General features: G+C 36.8%; 1 long non-coding RNA gene across 1 annotated transcript in view; it reads left to right on the top strand.

The window, feature by feature from the left end:
• The window catches only part of LOC309629968, an 820276-nt gene that overhangs the window by 146981 nt on the left and 654338 nt on the right, over window positions 1–18957 (top strand). The window lies entirely within an intron of this gene.

Consider the following 18957-nt stretch of genomic DNA (forward strand, 5'->3'; position numbering starts at 1 on the left):
ACTTAGCGCCCCGCTCCGCTCGCTCGCGCGCGCGCGCGCGCGCGCTCCGGGTCGCCGCGGAGGCTGCCGCCGCGCACGCGCACGCGCACGCGCACTGGCTCACCGGCGGCCCAGGCAGCAGGCGGCCGGCAGCGCCGCTCGTCCTCTCGCTGGCTTGCCCCGCGCGCTGTGTTACCTTCTTTTCAGATTTGTCTGGAGTGTTGAAAAAAGTTTATAGTTCCTTTTTCCTCCTTTCTAACATGTGATTGAGATTTTTTTATCCACTTCATGATCTGATAAAAGTACTTTAGAAGTTTCTTTCAGTAAATATTTTCCAGTTTATAGCATTCATCCTTGAGTTCCCTCTAGATACCAACAAAGCAAGTAAAGAAGTAGACTTACTTCTCTTCTCACTGCAGGAAGGTAGATAACCGATAATCCCAAGTTGCCTCAATAAAATGTGAACAAACCTCTGTCTCTGGTGTTAAGACTTAAGAGTAAGATCCGTAGTAATAAATGTTGATTATTGTGTTTTCCTGCCAATCCTCCTGTTCGAAGGCCATGTGCACGTGGGATGGTTTATCTGCTCAGCAGAGTTTTCGCTAGGCTCCTCCTTTTCCATAAAATGGATAGTATCTGTACTATTCACTTCAATAATGACTGAAACGTGTCTAGATTGCATAGCCCTGATGGTTTGCTCTCATGGAGTTTCTTTTTGGTGCTATGTTCTCATAAAAGTATTATCAAACCTACCTCTATATTTGCTATAGGAATCTTGTTTGAGGATATTGTCCATCCCAATGTTCATTGCCTTTCTTATGAAGTTCCACATGAAAATGTTTTTTTAGAAAATTTTCTGCTAATTGCTAGTGAAATTTTGCTTCTCCCAAAGAACAGGTATTTTCCCTCATAAACAACGAGGGTTATCTGCAACACTAGCTCCAGTTATTAAAGCATCAGTAAATGTATAACCTCAGTTAACAAGATGTCAGGAGACAGTTTGGTTTAAGAGTGATTATTCAGCAACTCAATGATATTCACAGCAATCACAAATTCCTGTTTTTTCCAGCTATGCACCTTCAGTGTCAAGCTTGTCAGGCTAGCCTATGTCATGGTTGTTAGATGGTTGCAGTAGCATTAGGAGTGAAATCCTCAAACAGTAACATACAGAAGAATAGCATATGCCAAACTTTCTCAGAGTTTTCTAGCTAATTTCAAAGAAACATCTCCAGAGGACCCCCAGTTATCTCCTACCGTTGCATTGGCCAGAACCACGTTAGGTGCCCAACTAGAACAAATACTAGCAGCACAACTGTTGCAGAGGAGATGAGCTGACCATGGCTGTCTTACATTAATCAGAATTTACCCCCAATCTACGTAGCTACCTTAAGAAAAGAGTTTTTTTTTTTCTAAATAAGGAAGAGAGAGGAAGAGATCTTGAGTAGGAACCAACAGTGTCTATTAGAAACACTTAGAGGGGGTCATTTTCCTTTTAAAATAGAAAACTTAGAATTAACTTTGTAAGCCATGCATGTATTATCATGGCCCTTCTACTTTATGGCTCTTTGTTCTGCTTTTATCTCTTAGTCTTGCTATCAATTAAAAATTATTTTCTACTGCTCGTGATTTTTGTATACTTTTTTTGACATATATTTCTGATGTTCTAGACTTCACATGTTTTTCAAAATGATGTATAATATATGAAAACGAGAGCTAATGTTTCAGATACAAACTAGGGAATAGAAGGTGATTAGGTAACTGTTCTGGATTTGAATATACAGGATTCATTGACATTCCAGCAGAATCGTTAGAAAGTGATTTTTGGCTAAGCCTTTAAAAACATGGCTGTAGTAATCGACTTCCCAAGCATGGTAACACTGAATATTCTCATATAATTAACATCTCTGATTTACAGACAAGCAGTGGTGGCACTTTTTGTTACAGGTAGAATTTAATTAGCCAAGACAAATAAATTAGTTTTCACACTTCTATCAGGATAGTGGAATTGCAGAGGCTGGTCTGGAAATTTCAGGCCATTGAAGATGCCATTTGACCTCTCAAGGAAATTAACTTTTCCAGCTGCCATTCTGAAAAGTTCTAATTAAGCCATATGGGTATTATTAACTTATTTATTACAATGGATGTCATGTAGGCAACTTTCTTGGAATTCTGGAGAATCCTCCAAATGACTTTTTCTTAATGTACAGGTGAGATGGAAGGCATCTTAGGATGGTACACGTCAATGGGACCATAGAGAGAGAAGATTCATAGAAGATTTATAGATTTAATCATATAAACCTCCAAAGATTCACTTTATTCTTTCCATATGGGGACCCAATTTGTATATTTCCTTTTGTACAAGAGTCTTATATAATAAAGAATGCATGAAGCATTTGAAAAAAATTAGCCTCTGTGGTAATGGGAAATATTGCAGAGAAGAGACAGATGTTGGAAAGGCAAATGTGGACTCATTTTATGGGGAAATAAATAAATAATGGGAAGGCTTATGTAAGAGTGATGGTTAGTAGTAATCTTCAGGGAAATGGTTCAATTAAATAATATATAGGACAAAAAGTATTGGAAGAGGATTTGTAGGTAGAGATATAATTAATTATAGGGTTATGCAAACTTGGGAACACATTGTGTGATTGGTTGCTTAAACTAAAACATATTGCACTAGTACAATTACTTAAACAGAAAGTAGGAAGTATGTGTTGGAATCAGCAAGAACCCTGGAGGCACAAATGTAATAAAGAGGAGGAGAAAGTTTGATATTCTTGCAGGCAGAAAAGAGAGAAAGGAAACGAAGGGCTGGTGTCTTCAGGGAGAACAGTTAAATGTATGTGATTATAATGTGTGATAGTTAATAAGTTATTCCTATGTGATAGGTAATGTATGTCTTCTCAATCTCCCCATGAAATAATTGATAAAAAGCTGACATTTCTCACTAATGCTTTGTGGGATGGCTTGTATTTCAGGAATGTAACAAAGGCTGAGTTCTGTTCTCAGGTTAGTTCAATTGAATCTTGGAAGGACAGCCACTTATGTTCCATCAGTTGCATTTTGTTCTGTAAGTGGATTTATTTCATGTTTATTTGTTTCAATTTTGGAAGGAGATACTCCTTTTTATCTCTCTCCATTGCAGAGGTCTAGAATTATCTTGGGCTCTGCTGTGTTCCCCCATCTCACCACAGAGCCAACACTTCTTCAGAAAGGGCCTCCTGTTTTTGGCCTGGGAGTAAATTACTCGGGTATGTGACATTATGGGGAATGATGTGAGGTAGCAGGGCACAACTGGTTCAGTATTTCTGTAATCTTTGAATTAATTACTTTGATTATTTGCCTTTGGACAGCTCCTGCTCTTGGATGAATTCCTATGGAATACTGGGGAACTTCTCTTGAGTTTTGCTCAAGATTGTTGGAATGCATGGCTTTTACCTTTGTAGCAGTCCTCTCTGCCTGTTTTGGGTTGTGTGTATGTGTGTGTGTGTGTGTGTGTGTGTGTGTGTGTATGTATGTATGTGTTTTAAACATTCACTCTCTCTCTTATTGCATTCCAATTTCCAGAAATCTCACAAAAATTTTGCCCTTCAAGGTTATCTCTCCTTTTTTTTCTAGCTAATGTCTATTTTTATTTCAGTTAGATTTTGGAAGGAAACAGAACCATGTGGGATTAATCAAGTCAGCCATCTTTAACAATAGTCACAGGTGTATATTCTTGACACTTTAAAATGTTTTTTGTTCAGTGTGTACATTGGGCCCATCCAGTGAACTGGTATCCATTTTCTTTTCTTAATTGGTTAACAATATTAAAATTGATTCAGTTGTTCATACATCATGCTTTCCTGCTCAGGGGAAAACATCTTTTTGGCCCAGGAAAGCTCTTCCTGGAATAGACCTGAAGTATACCAATTTTTATATAACCCAACTCATGTAATTCCTGCTTTGGCTTTAGACTTTAGCTTAAAGGGGCATTTGATTTAGTAAACAGCAGTTGATCAACTTTTGTGGTTATTGACCTAGGGCATTGCATCTGAATGTGAAAACCATCATAAGTAAAAGGAAGATTGATGGAATATGAGCTTGTGCTGTACTTCCTGCTTGCTGCTACTATTTTATTCTTCTTTTAGAGCTAAAATATTAAAGTTTGTCTTACAGATGAGTATTGCTAAATGCATATTCAAGCTAATAAAGAATTATCAAACAAACAGTGAGAAATCAATTTTCAAAGTGGTAGAGTCAAAGCAGGCCAAGTATCATGGAAAAGTCGTGAGCATGAATGAAAAGACCTGTGTACAAATCTTGACACTGTCACTTTTCATATTTTTTTTTAACAAGAGAGTTACCTGTGCTCCTGCCTTCCTCCCAGTTTCCTCCTCTGTAGACTAGGAATAATATCATCTTCTCATTGTTTCTGAGAGAAATTAAAGCATCCCTAGTATTTAATAAATGCTCAGTAAATGTAACTTAAATCTGTTATTGCTATTTTTACATTCCATCCTCCTTTGCTTTCTTTTCTCCTATTTCTCTCCTCTCCTCTGGCCCTAGTTATCACGTATGTATTGGGATTCCTACAGTCTTACACACTTCTTCTATCGCTCTTGTTCTTGCATTCAGCCCTATTCATCTTTTTCTTGATTTATTGATAATCAATCTTAAAGTGAACATTTTATTCCTTTGTGCTTTTTACCCTTTTCTGCCTAAAACCCCCAAACTGTATTTTTGGTTCTCTAACATCTCCTCCAACATCTGCCACAAGGCTGGGCTGGAAATGCTGGCTAACAGAGCATGCTGGATGGCAGGGTTTTTGCATTTATTTCTGTCTTTCAGGCAGGTCATCAAATAACGGGTCAACCAGTCAATTAGTAAAATAAAATAATTATGAAACATAGGAAATGTAGAAGTGTTATAAATTCTACTAAAAAAGATAATCATAAAATCATATTATTTAAAAAGAAATATATTGTTAGTGTTTTCACTTTTTATATTTATCATATAAAATTTTAAAATAATTTATAGATGTAAGCCAGCATTTCTTTAAATGTTTACTCCAAGACTCTGTTTTGTCATTAATGATGTCAAAATGGGATTAATGATAACAAATGAGAGTAATAATAAAGTAACAGATTTGAAGTTCAAATTTTATACATTGCTCTCCACCTGGCAAGGTACACACACTCCTTGAAGCTCAGCCTAAGCAAACTCTACTTCCTTCCCACTTACTGCTCCCTTTTGTTCACACACACACACACACACACATACACACTCAGGTGCAAAAATTTGAAATTTTTATGTAATACCTATGTTATGCACACAAAAGTTTAATCAGAAAGTAATAGCTGAGACAAAATTGAGTTATAACACTCACATTGTCACCCAATAGGATCAAGAAAAATTCACCTAAGACATGCTACACAAGTATTTTTGATTGTCTCTCTTCCTATCTTCCCTCAGTATTTCAGGGGAATGGACAACAAATATTAAGTTATTGCACTCCTTAAACATAGTCATCATTGTCAGCTATGCAAGAAGATTCATCAACAAGAAGTAAAGGCATTACATTTCACTATAGAAGAGATAATAGATGTTCAGAATTCCCATTCAGTTTTTCACCTGTCTATTGTGGGTAGAGAAACACAGAATTTAAAGAAGGTTTACAAAGAGAACAAACTTATGTATACCAACAGGGAAGAGGGGGGTGGGATGAATTGGGAGATGAGGATTGACGTATATACACTACTATGTATAAAATAGATAACTAATGAGAACCTACTGTATAGCACAGGGAACTCTCCTCAATGCTCTGTGGTGACCTAAATGGGAAGGAAATCTAAAAAAGAGGGGATATATGTATGCGTATAGCTGATTCACTTTGCTGTACAGAAGAAACTAACACAACATTGTAAAGCAACTATACTCCAATAAAAATTAAAAAATAAAATAAATTTTTAAAAATTAAGAAAAAAATAAAGAAGGTTTACAAGAACACAGTTTGGGGAAAAAAAAAAGGAATAATTTCTACTTGTCATAGACCTATAAGTCAAATATTGTTCAAAGTCCAAAACATCTCTGCAGGATTCACATATAATGATTTTCTGGTAGACTCCTGGAAAAAAATCTCTGACATTTGGTCTGTAAGATGAGTCTCTATCTTGGATATAGTTGAGTGAGTAACTGCTACCAATTGGTTGGCAGCTGAGTTTGAGTTTCTGAAAAACACTTAAGTTGATTGACATATTTATAAACTAGAGATTTTCGTTTGAGCAAAAATGGTTTTAAAAAACACAATAAAGCAAAATTTTGGCTTCAAAGTTAGTCTAATCATTGTCAACGATTTAAAAAAAGAGGGAGAAAGCAAAATGTAAAAAGACTTACAGCTGAAGGATGTATGTATTCTGCTATGACTATAGTTCTGTAGGTTGCATTTGCACAATGATATTAAATATTTTAAGACTTAAAACAATGCTATGCTTATAGTAGATATTTATGTGCCTTTGGAATGTACTGAGACCCTTTCCTATATTTGGTGAATTTCTTATGTTATGAATCCCACTTCCTAAGATAAAGGCCATAAACTTGCCTTTCCAGGCTCCCTTGCAGCTAAGGTACAGGTATGTGACCTTGATTCTGCCAGTCACCCATTAACATATGAGGTCTCTGATTGGTAGAGTGTGGTGTGAAGAAGGCAGTGCAAGGGGGATTCAATTCTGATGTTGAGTTTGGTGGCAAGGAGACATTCAGTTTCAGAAATAGCAACAGCACGTAGCCTAGCTTCCAGCACCTGATGTTGGAAAGACAAGGTACAGAGCCTGTGCCCAGAATGCAGGCCTGGTGTCTTCTGGCGCCAATCCGTCCTGCTCCTAGTTATATAGCCTTTAAGCCTGATTCTTCAGAAGTCTGTGAACTGTCTGATCCCCTCTATCAAATTTCTTTTCTACTTAAATGGTCCAGGATGGTTTCTGTTGTTTACACATCACACCTTCAATTAGTACAGTACATAAAACAATGGTACTACTATTGCTACTACTAATACTTTATATTTGTATAGAACTTTTGTAATTTTAAAATAACATCTTTTGAGCCTTGTCTTTCAAATGATCTCTTTCAATTCTCATATCAGCTTTAAAACTTGGGATGTGGCAGTATCTGTAGTTTCATTTGACATGTAAGGAAACTGTGAAACAGCAAGGCTAAGTAACTTGTCTTGTCACAGAGCTACTTGGTGGGGATAGGAGTAGAAACTAACATTATTTTTGCTTTGATTCTATTGGCTTCACCATTATTTAATTCCACAAAGAAATGAACTTTTCCCCTAACCCTTGCTTAAGCTTCTTGACTTCCTATATGCTTAATAAAAAAGATTACACCAGAGAGACATTATGAAAGTAGAATTATTGAATATGTAAACATATCCAAGTGACTTGCATCCAGCATCTACTCATCTTTCTCCAAGGTGAATGTCCTCTGGGGGAGTTACTTTTTCCCTGCACTGTTCCTGATCTGACTCTCCTCCTGGCTCCAAGGATGAGGGTAAGATTTATACCTGCATAGAGTGATTGGCTGAGAAAGGAACAGGCACATGATCCAATGAGATGCCATCTGGATAATTCTGCTTCCCCTTGGAGAGGCATGTTATCTTCTGCTGGTTTTAAACATGGAAGGATGCAGGCCCAACCTTCATAATGTATGGGTAAAGCCAATCCAGAAAAAAGAACTGAGAGGTGGGTCCTGATGCCATTGTGTGAGTCTTTGAATCCAGTGGTGCCTGGAAGTTTCAGTTACATGAGCCCCTAAATTACCTTTCATGCTTAGACCAGTTGGATTGGATTTTTTGTCCCTTGTAACCAAAAGAGTTTTAACTGATACTTTGTGCCCTTCTAACTTTCTTGGGCTTCACCAGTTATGCATAATCCAACAGACCAGTACTACTGAATCTCATGCCAAGAGATAAGTCAACCAACTAAAAATCTAATTTGCTTTCACAACTTAATTAACTTTTTTACATGGAAGGACCCCAAATATTGTTTTCCCAAATCTAAGTGAAGGTTTAAGAGGAAAGCAATAGATCAGACATCAAGAATGTATAACTTTCTGAATATCTCCTGTATTAATCCTGTCCCTACTTTATTAGTATTCAGTAATCACTTAGCCCCTTCCTAGTTCACCTTCCCTAAATTTAGAAATTGCATTATAATATCCACTAGTAGACTTAAAAGGACAGAAAATACTCTTAATGTTTTTTAAATTACTAATCAATTTATTAAATTTGCAAATTCAAAAACCTAGATCCCCCTTGAGATTTTAAGTTCAGTTCAGAAATTTATTTCACTTATATTTCTACAAATTTTTGCAATCAATTTTAAGGTGTATTTAAATAAATTTTGGTGCCATTTACAAACTGTATACCCTTATCTTGAACAATTTAAACTGCATTCATAAACTTAATCATTTTCTGTCATTTTTAAGTACTTTAATATCTGACTTAAAACCTCCTTAGTATTTAAATAATGCTTATATAACTAATATAAAGTCAAAAATATGGCAGATTTAATGTTCTAAGGGTTACCCAGAGTTAACCAAACTGTACAGTTAGAGGACATAGGCCTAACAAGAGCCCTCACTTCAGACTCCAGCTGCAAACTCAGGGTCTCCATTTCCACCCTCACTTCAGACAAGCTGGCTGTAAATTTGAGGATTCCCATGACTACCCTCAGACTTGAAAATTTGCTACAAGGAGTCACAGAAATCATTGAAAGCTATTGTACTCACAAAGAGTATACAGGGACAGGATAAAGGTTAAAATAAGCCAAAGGAAGCACACATAAAGCAGAGTCTGGGGGACATCCACACACAGAGCTTCTGGTCAACCTCTCCCTGTGGAGTTACGTACAGTGCCACCTCCTCCTGGCCATGATGTATGACAATGTGCAGAGAGTATTGCCAACCAGGGAAGCTCACTTGAGCCGTTGGTGTCCAGAGCTTTTACTGGGGCTCAATCACATGCTACCTACTTTTGGTTGATCTTTTGTCTCCAGACCTTCCCGGATGTCAGGCTAATGCCTTTACTTTCTAGTTAGTCTGGAGGTCAAAATTGATATAGCATGGCTCAGAGCCCCCATGATAAATCACAGCATTAGATGACTCTCTGGTGGTCAAAGGCCCCAACAAACAGAGTCCTACCAGGCAGGACATGCCAGGGGCCTAGAGCTCACCTTCTAGACAAAGGACAGACTCTTTGGGTAGGGTTATTTCCTCATTATACAATACTGAAGTATTATTTCTCTATCTTTGATTATTCTAAATGTTTCTAAGCTGATTGTAAATCCTGTGGGTTTGGAAGATACTTTCTGTGGGAGGTAATTACTATCCCAGCAAACTAAGATTATGTTTCCCTTTAGCTTTTCACCTGGCATGAGTTCTGGAGTTGTAGCCATCCTAGGCACTCCTCACTGTTCACTAAGACAGCTATGATTGTTGGCTTTGTCTTCTTAGAACATTCTAGACTTGGGCCAAATTTAGAGGTGGCTGGATTAGTTTTTAGATGAGTACCTTGAGATCCACAGGTAAAAGGTTTTCTATGAGTAAACAAACATTTTTGGACTCTTCAAGGTGGCATATAATGTTGATCTTACATTGGCAAGCTCCTTAAGGGAGAAACAGTAAATTTTCATCTTGCTGCAGTAACTGTGAGCAAACTGTGAGTGTTCTTTCTAAAGCTTACTTAGCAGCCACAGTTTGGACATAAAGAGTATTAATAATGCTTTGAGGCAATTTTGCAACATAATAGGAAATCATCATTTTGGGATGCTCTGATTTTTGAAAAAGCTTAGAGATTTGTTTCTAAAAAGCGTGGTGACAACACGCAGCTGTCATTATGTGCTCAAAACAAAGGGAAATCACTCTATTTGTGTGGACTTGGGAAGCAGCACCTAAGCACACAGTAGGGCAAGTCCTGCCCAGATGCTGCCTGACAAAACTCATGGTGTTTCTTGTCAATAATACAGCAGGATGCCTCCAAGAGTGGAAAGTTCAGTTAGCAAACTCCATGAGTTGTGTCTTTGTGTTCAGGCCATAGATTATGTACTCAGCCTCTTAGACGCCGGAAACTAATTGTAGCATAGCTCATTATTTCGCAGATTTGCATATACCTCTCTTTTTCCCTAGAAAAATAGCTTCCAAAGATTAAATGTTTAGGTTTTAAAGCATTTATCTTTTTATTATTTATTTGTTTAAGTTCCTAGCTTCAAACCCCATTGTTAAAGAGGAGTTCAGTACCATTTTGACATGTAGAAGGCATTGCCACCATCATATCATAGCCAACATATAAGGACATCATATCTGAACTGAAGCAAACAAAATGGTGCAGCCAGGTACACACAATAATGTGGGATTTAAATGAAATAATAACTAAATATATACTGTTTTATATGCATAAAGCAAATCCATAGAATTACAAAAGAAGCCAATTATATGGTAATATAGACATAAAAAGCCCAGATTTGAAATATACATATAGTTTCTATTAAAACATCAAATAATAAGATCTACAGTGGGTCTAGTAGCTGCCTTAATTTCTAAGTAGCAATGAGCATTAAATTATATTTGCAACAATTATATAGTGATAAAGGCTCAAGTAATGCTATTACTACTATAGTAATAAATAAAGGAGATGTTAAATTTCACTTAAAGTTTTGTGAAAATAAAGATGTAATGTGTGTGTGTGTGTGTGTGTCTAGGAGGTGAATAATGTTGGCCAAAGACTGAATTCTAGGTAAATTGGTTTCAGAAATGCAAACTACCCTCTTTTAACAGGTGGCTATATAAATGGATTTTGAGAGATGTGTTAAACTTTGCAATTTCTCCCACTTTATCTCCCTTTGTTATTCTCAGTCTGTTTCCTCCAAACTGTTAAACAGTAAAGAAAAGGAAAAAAACCCAAGAGCCCTTGGGGGAACTGAGGGAGATTATTTTTGCATTTTACTCACAGCCTTGGCAGTCAGAGAGTCAAAAGAATGAACTGGATAGTGGCAGCTTCAAAGCAGAAAAGCTTTGAGAAAAGGATAGGAAAACAAACTCAATGCCTGGAATCTGCAGCAGACAAGGAAGGAAAATTTGGGAAATTGGTCCAGGAGGGTGAACAGAAAGAAGGCCTAAGGATATTCCCTGACAGCTTAGAATTCAGTGATTTCTTGAATTAAACACATGAATTTTATCCATTATAAAAACACAGTATATATTTGTCAATGTGTTTTTTGTCTATTTGTCTGTCTGTGTGTCAGCAGTTGTTTGATCTTCTCAAACAAACCTACTGTGTGTATTGTTACTTTAGAGACAGGAAACTTGAGACACAAAGATGTTAAATGCTTGCCTAAGGTCACACACTTTGTAAGCAGCAGAGCCAGGCTTAGCATCTAAAGCTTATTTCCTAATACTTTCCCACATGGATAATTGAAGGGATTGGACTGACCAAGTCTTGTTTTGGTGCACAAAGTATTTCATGGAGCTTCCAAAATGTCCTGAAATGCATTTTTCAGTATGCTAATTTTTCACTGGCATACAAGTATCTTATGCTATAATGCCCTTAAAATCAGACACTTCATATATGAACTTTTCCTGAAGTTATCAGGTGTGTAGATTTCTCCCACAGCTAATATTTCACCTGCTTCTTAACTCCAAATCTTTCCATCACAAAGTGAGGAGACTCCTCTAACTATCCTTGGGCTTCTCCAAATTACCTGTTCAGCCTCACTTAGAGCTGGATGTGTGAGCTAGCAGTGCATGAAGAAGTTCATTAGAGAAAGGAATTGGATTTGATTAATTTTTTCTTAACACTGATTGACCATGACAGTCCATTTTGCTAACATTTATATTGCAGTAAAGTTTAATTATGGATTATTTCACCATAAGGCAAAATAGAGTGACATAAAGCAGAGAGTGAAAATTTACAGTGTTGTATAAATATCTATTTCTAATTTTCTGCCAATTGCTTTCCTATTTTATTTACAACTTTAGGCACACACTTTTATAAGTACATACAATTGTGTTCCTAAAGTAAAAAATTCAGAAAAATTGTTAAAGACAAAGAAGTAGATCATAAGAAATACAGGATTGGTATCCAACATGACACCAAGACGACACCTTCTATATGTGCACATTAACATTAATGGTCAAGTCAGTTAAAAAATAGATAAACCAATGTGCATCTGTTGTGGCTGTTTCAGAATAATGATTATACTCTTGCATATCATTGGGGTGTGAGGATGGTAGCAAGCTTTTCTAACTCTAGGACACTAGCTTAATATATTCTGTCACCAGACCTATTTTCTTTTTTCTTTTTTTTTTTTCTTCCCAAATGCCTCTCTATTCATTTACCTCTTAAAGTGATTAAAGGATTATAGGTACTGCTTTGGAATTAGTCGGGCTCGTCCAAGATATTTCCTATTAGTCAGAGAGAAAAAAATTTATCTTGAAAAGAAGCTCAGAATAAAAAAGTGATTGGGTGGGGAAGGCAGATGGTGAGAGGGGTATTCGGGGGCAAAAATCCAAATTTTAATTGTGTGTCCAAGTTCATATTTGGTAATTGCTGTTCATATTGGCTTCTGACACATAAAAATTTGGGTAGATGTGCCAGTCAAACAAGCACCAAATGGGAAGCGTGTGCACATTAATCTCAGATCCCCAAACAATTATGTTTTACTGACCTACCTTGGATACTGGATAATACAGGGTATAAAATAATGAGCAAGATTATTAACTGAAGTTCTCAAGTTTAAATCAAATCTTGTCCTTATTGGATCACCAAGACCCTCAGTAAAAATGACTTCCTGGTTTGTATCAGTAGAATAGGCATTTGAGGAGAGTCAGCAGGTTCAGTTCATCATTAATTATAATTATCATTATAGTTAGCACCTGGGTTGATAGCTTCAGCAATAAAAATTCTCGTGTAATAGACAGAACAAGGAACTAACTACTCAGTCTTGTTCTAAACAGTAAGTGCATGTCTTTCACTTTATTCTTTTGAGGATGAATTTTTGTGCCAGCTTCTTTCTAACTCTTCATATGAAAACTTGGACAATGCACACTGAAATTTTAGAATTTTATTCAGCTTTGTTTTATTGTCCAACAAATACCAGTCTGCTCTAGAATAAATTAGATAAATAATTAAGATCAAAGTGAAGAAAAAAATTGCCTGTAATCTTTTCTTGTGCTGTCATTACACCTAAGCTAACCACTGTAAATATTTGGGTCCGTATCCTCCCAGACATATACATAGGTGTATAGTGTTTCCAAATATATACATATATTTCTGATGCAAAATATTCAATATCTGCATTCAAGAAACAGATAAGTTGCATCTTTTAGATCTTTACTTGAATAAAATTTGTGATTTCCTTCTCATTCTTTCCTAATCACTCAAAATTTAAGCTTGCATCAAACAAATGTACAATTAAGCTAATGATTATTAGCTAACTAATTGCTAGTTAAACATTCTTTTTTGGAGAGTCAGACATGTTTCAACTTCCTCTTAACTTTCCTGAGTTTAAGTTAGTACATTTAAATATATTCCTTGAAGGCTTGTAACACGTCCAGGAATAATTTAGGGGCTGGGAGCAATAACAAAGTGTAAGAACTTGTCTGTCTCTTTAAAGTGATTCCAGTGTGCTCAGGGATACAAAACAAACATTGGGAATAGATTGGAGAGCAGTTGATGCAATAGGGAAGAGAGAAGGAATAAACACCGGGAATTAAAGACGCTTCTGAGAAGGCTTCAAGGGCTGGAAGGAGACTGCTGGCCGTGAGAGATTTAAACCTTAGGATGGAAGGGAAAACTATTCCAGGCAGAGGAAGCAGCATGAGCCAAATCATGGAACTGATAATGATCTCGGCATGACAGGCCTTTATACAGTGGGAAAAGGCGGTAATGAAATTTGATGTGGGAGGTAACAAAACAAAATAATCATTATTAGTGTACAATATTTTGACCTGAACCCATCTGAATGATATGATTTGGATTTACTGGAAACCTTATCAAATAACATCTTTATCATCTCTTTAGCGCTCTTTGCAAATACTCAAGTGCCTGTTCATGTCCCACAGATCTTTCAAATCAAATACGTCCCACACTGCACTCGTCGTATTCCCTCTAGTGAATGCCCCAAATTATCACCACAGAGTCTGTTAATAAAGCAAAACTTACCTCATACTTGTTGCAGCAAGAAAAAAACATGAATCTGACAAGGTCTTAGCCGTGTTTCAGAAGGGGAATATTTACAGAATTTTGGCTTCTAGGTTTACATGGCGTAAGGCGGTTCCCGAGACAAAACTAATCGGAGCGGCACAAAATCTCCTGAAGAAAGTCTTGATAAGCAAACTTTTGTTTGGTAAGTGGGCTGTTTGCTCAGGTGAACAGCCTCTTATCTATAATAAATTTATCTGTAGGAATTTCCTAAAACAATTGGTGGAGTTATTTTTTTGCTTTACAGCCTTATCTTTCTCTGGAACAGTTTTCCTGGAACAAAGAACTATATCATGTTGACATAGGTGGTCTGCAGACTTGTCTAAGTCCTGTGGGCACAGATGGTCTCAGTTCTCACCTCCCTAAACCAGGCCCTTCTAAGATGTTTCCTGCCTGAGTCACTGGTAACACCCACCCTCCTGCTCTCCTGGGGAAAGAGCTTGACGTTGTTTTCACTTCCCCATCCTCCAATGCAGGCTGTCACTCTCAGCTCCCATACTTCCCAAATGTTCCCCAAATGCTCTTCCAGCATCTCTCCTGTTTCCACTCTTTGTTTCACATAAAGGTGAAAATTTCATTTCTGAAATAAATAACTGAATATGTAATTTCTCTCCTAAATGATTTACAATAGCTTCGCATTGCATATATATATGAAACCATCATGCATCGTGTGTATAGGCTAAATATATACAATTTTTATTAGTCAATTATGCCTCAATAAAACTGGACAAAAAGTTTCCCAACACTAAATAATAAAACCTGAACTTAATAGCACTGACTTCAAGACCCTCCCTGAGCTGGTCTCAACCTCTTAATTCACTTCATACTATATTTTTTGTGTGTGGATAGTTTCCTTAACACAGCATAAAATTTTCAGGCTTTTGTTCTACCTGGTACACGCTTCTCCCCTTTCTCCACTCAAAGGCCCTTTATTCAGTGTTATTTGTCTCTGTTTACTTCCTATTTCTCTCTGCCTTCCTGCTAGTCTCCTCAATTACCAATTGATTTGATTAGTGTCCCGGGGTTATGTCCTTGCCTCACCACAGTTTGTACTTTGTCTTCTTTTCAAATGCTCTTAGCTATTTTAATGCATCTGCTTCCTCATATTTGATGGCTCTCCAATCCACATCAATTTTCCTTAACTCTCCTCTCAGCTCCAGATGCAAATTCACCTGTGCTACACATAGCCCCTTGGGATTCCTACAGGTATCTCAGATTCAACATGCTCAAAACCAAAAGCATTCCTCCTCCTGTAATCCCTGTCATGGTATCATCACCCAGAGAGCAAACCTAGGTGCTGTCTCCCTCACCCCTCATATCCCATCACTCACCTTGCCTTGCCAATTTTACTTCCTTTGAATTTCTCAGATCTTTCCCATCATCTCCATCCCTCTACAGTTGCTCCAGTTCATGCCTCATCTCTTGCCTGAGATTTGGTGACCACCTACCTCCTCACTGCTTTTGTGACACCTTGCCATTTTCAAATCTTCCATTGAGCCACCTGTGTTTCTAAAATGCAAAGTTGCTGTCCTTTAAAATCTTTCAGTGGCTCCGAAGAGCCTACAGAGTACAGCTCAGCCCCCTTAACATGCAATATAAAACCTTCTATAAAACCTGGTCCCTCTGAATCTATCCTACAGCACGTGCCTTGTGTTTTGCATTTCAGCAATTATGATTTTTTTATTTTTTTGCCTTTGAGATTGTGTTTATGATGTTTCCTTTGCCCTGAGTTTATATATTCCCAAGTCTCCTGGATAACTCTGTTATTCTTTAAGATTCCATTAAGCATCGCTCTAAGGGAGACTTCTCCTGGGATAAGATAACTTCCTCTTTGTATTCTCATAGCAGTGACACTCTACTGAACACATTGTAATGACATTATTTGCTATAGGCCGCCCCTGGTGGATCCTTCAGGACTCAGACAATGTCTTGATTTTGTCTATTTCAGTTAATCTTCATAAACATACAACAAAATAGTATGGTATTTTAATTATTATCAACACCTGATCTGTGAGGATTTGAAGTTCATGGAAGTTTAGTGACTTTCCTAAGCTAGCAAGTGACAAAGCCTGAACTTGAGCCCAGATATGCTTGACTTTTAACTGTTAAGCTATAGTGAGATGATGTTATAATGAGATCAGTGTCTGCACATGGCATATATTCAATACATTTATTTATTATTATAAACAAAATACATATTATTTATTTGTATTTCTAGTATATAACTTACTATAGGTGTTCAAAAAATGTTTGTTTCCTTGAAATAAAAGATGATTCTTATCTTATCCTCTGAGTTGAATGAAAAATTTCTTACACTGTGCTCTAAAAGCACTCTATCTTTAATCTGAACAGTATTAATTTGAGTTTCATGACTCAAATTGAATTGTTTAAATGTTTGTTCCTCATATGACCATAAGCTTAGGGTCACAGTGTGTATGTATTTTAGATTATTTTTCCACATACCTTCCAAGTGCTCTATGCACATGGAGGTATTTAAAAAATCTTAGTAGAATTAGAGAGTCAAAGTATAATTTATAGAGAGAGAGATGTACAGATCTTAAGTGTACAATGAATGATGACAAATGCAGACACCTACCGCATCAAGATATAGAACATTTTCATCAACCCAAAGAGTTTTTAAATTTTCCTTTCAAATCAATTAATGTCCCATCCAACATGGAACAGTCTTTTTTCCTCTTGGTTGCTTTAAGGATTTTCTCTTTATTTATTTCTCTTTATTTATTCATTGTCAGCGATTTGATTATGATGGGTCTTGGTGTGATTTTCGTTATGTTTAATCTACTTTTGGTTTGTGAGTTTCTTGGGTCTGTGTTTATATCTCAAATCAAATTTTGAAAATTCTTGGCCATTGTCCCTTCACATATTTTTGTGCCCCACCCTGTCTCTTGACTTTTTCTGAGACTCCAATTACATATTTGTCAGACTGTTTGATAATGTCTCAGAGATCACTGAGGCTTTGTTCATTTTGTGTTTTTTTGTGTTGTTTCTATCGCCTGATCTTGAAATTCACTATTTTTTTTCTTGTGTTGACTCTAATCTTCTGTTAAGCCCATGCGGTGAATTTTTCATTTCATTGTATTTTAGCTGTAGAATTTTATTTGGTTCTTTTGTATGGTTTCCATTTATTTATTGACAGTCTCTATCTTTTTCCTCCATATACTCATGTTTTATTTTCAACCTTTGAACCTGAACATAGTTATAACACTGTTTTTCAGGGTCCTTGGCTGTTAACACCTTTGAATCACCTTTGTAATTTCTGGTTTTATTTTTATTTACTGATTTTTCTCCTGATTATGGGTCATGTTGTTCTGCTTCTTTGCATGTCTACAAAGTTTTTATTGGACCCTAGATATTGTGAATGCTGTGTTTGTGAAGGTCTAGATGTTCTTTCTTTCCTCGAAGTGTGTTGAGTTTTATGTCAGATACTTAACATCTTTGAAGATCAGCTTGATCCTATTGAGGCTTTTTCAAGCTCTGCTATAACAAGTTTAAAGTAAGTTTTGCTGAACTAGCCCTACCCTTTAGCAGTTGTCTTTCTGGAGTCTCTTCTGAATACCCTGGGTGTTTAAAAAAGATTCTTCATTCTGCTTGGTCCGAACTCAAGTGTCTCTCAGCCCTATGCCAGTTCTGGTGGTTATTCTGGTTAGAGCTTCAGGTAGTTGTTCATTCCCTAGTAGCACTTTTTTGCCCAGTTTCATGTAATCTCACCCTAGACCTGTGCAACTTAGTATTCAGCTGAAGATCTAAAGGGGATAAGGTTGATTTCTGGAGCTCTTTCTCTGTATGGCTCTCTCTTTGCCCCTCACTTCCAGGTGTCTTCACCTCTCTCACTTCTGATCTCTGTCTACTAATCTCAGTGGGACCACTCTGCTCCATTTCTGCTTTGTCCTCTTCTGTTCTAAAAGTGCCTTCGTGAAGCAATCTGGGTGGATTGTGGGGTTCCTCTTGTTTCCTTTTTCTCATGGATCAAAATCCTGTAATGCCTGTTGGTTAGCATATGAAAAAAATTTATATATTTTAACCAGTTCTCTCGTTATTACAGCAGGAGGTATAATCCAGGAGCACTTAACTCCAGCATGGCTGAAATTGGGAGTCTTGTTAAAATTAGATCAAGTTATAAAAAGTAGCTGCTAATGTTATAAATTTATGGGCTAAATAGATACTTGTGGCAGGTTAGGGAATCAAAGTATTACATATTAAAGCATGTTTTAAGGATATATTGATCACTTCTTCATTCTTATTAACGGGACTTTTACATTAGTTATTTTTTCTATACTTTCACTAAATAAACACTTCAACTTCTATAATGTCTTTTTTTGCTTGTGTAAGTGAGTTATTATTTAACAACAAAGCTGCTGAAGAATATTGCTCATTGGTGAGTGGGTGGCTTTCTGCAGGTTTTACTTGTGGTAAAGCTATTCCTCATTAATCATGAAAAAATTAGCTTGTGCATGAAAAGCTACCAAAGAGAGTAGATTTGGGGGCTATTGATGGACAGGATGCATCTTGCTAAACTCATCCAGCCCACTGAGCTGTGATGAGCATCTCCCTTTATCTGGATGAGTGAGCACACGGTGTGTCTCATTTAAAAAACAAAACAGTTCTCAGAAATTTATAGTAGCATGAAGCCATAGTTTAATAATGTCTTTTTGACAATAAGCATGTCTGTAAGGAAGGGCTTGAGTTGACTAAGGAAGGGCCTTTGGGTTTGATTTCAAAAT

Source organism: Balaenoptera borealis, assembly GCF_965194805.1.
Source record: "Balaenoptera borealis genome assembly, chromosome: 5".
In the NCBI taxonomy this organism is placed as follows: domain Eukaryota; kingdom Metazoa; phylum Chordata; class Mammalia; order Artiodactyla; family Balaenopteridae; genus Balaenoptera; species Balaenoptera borealis.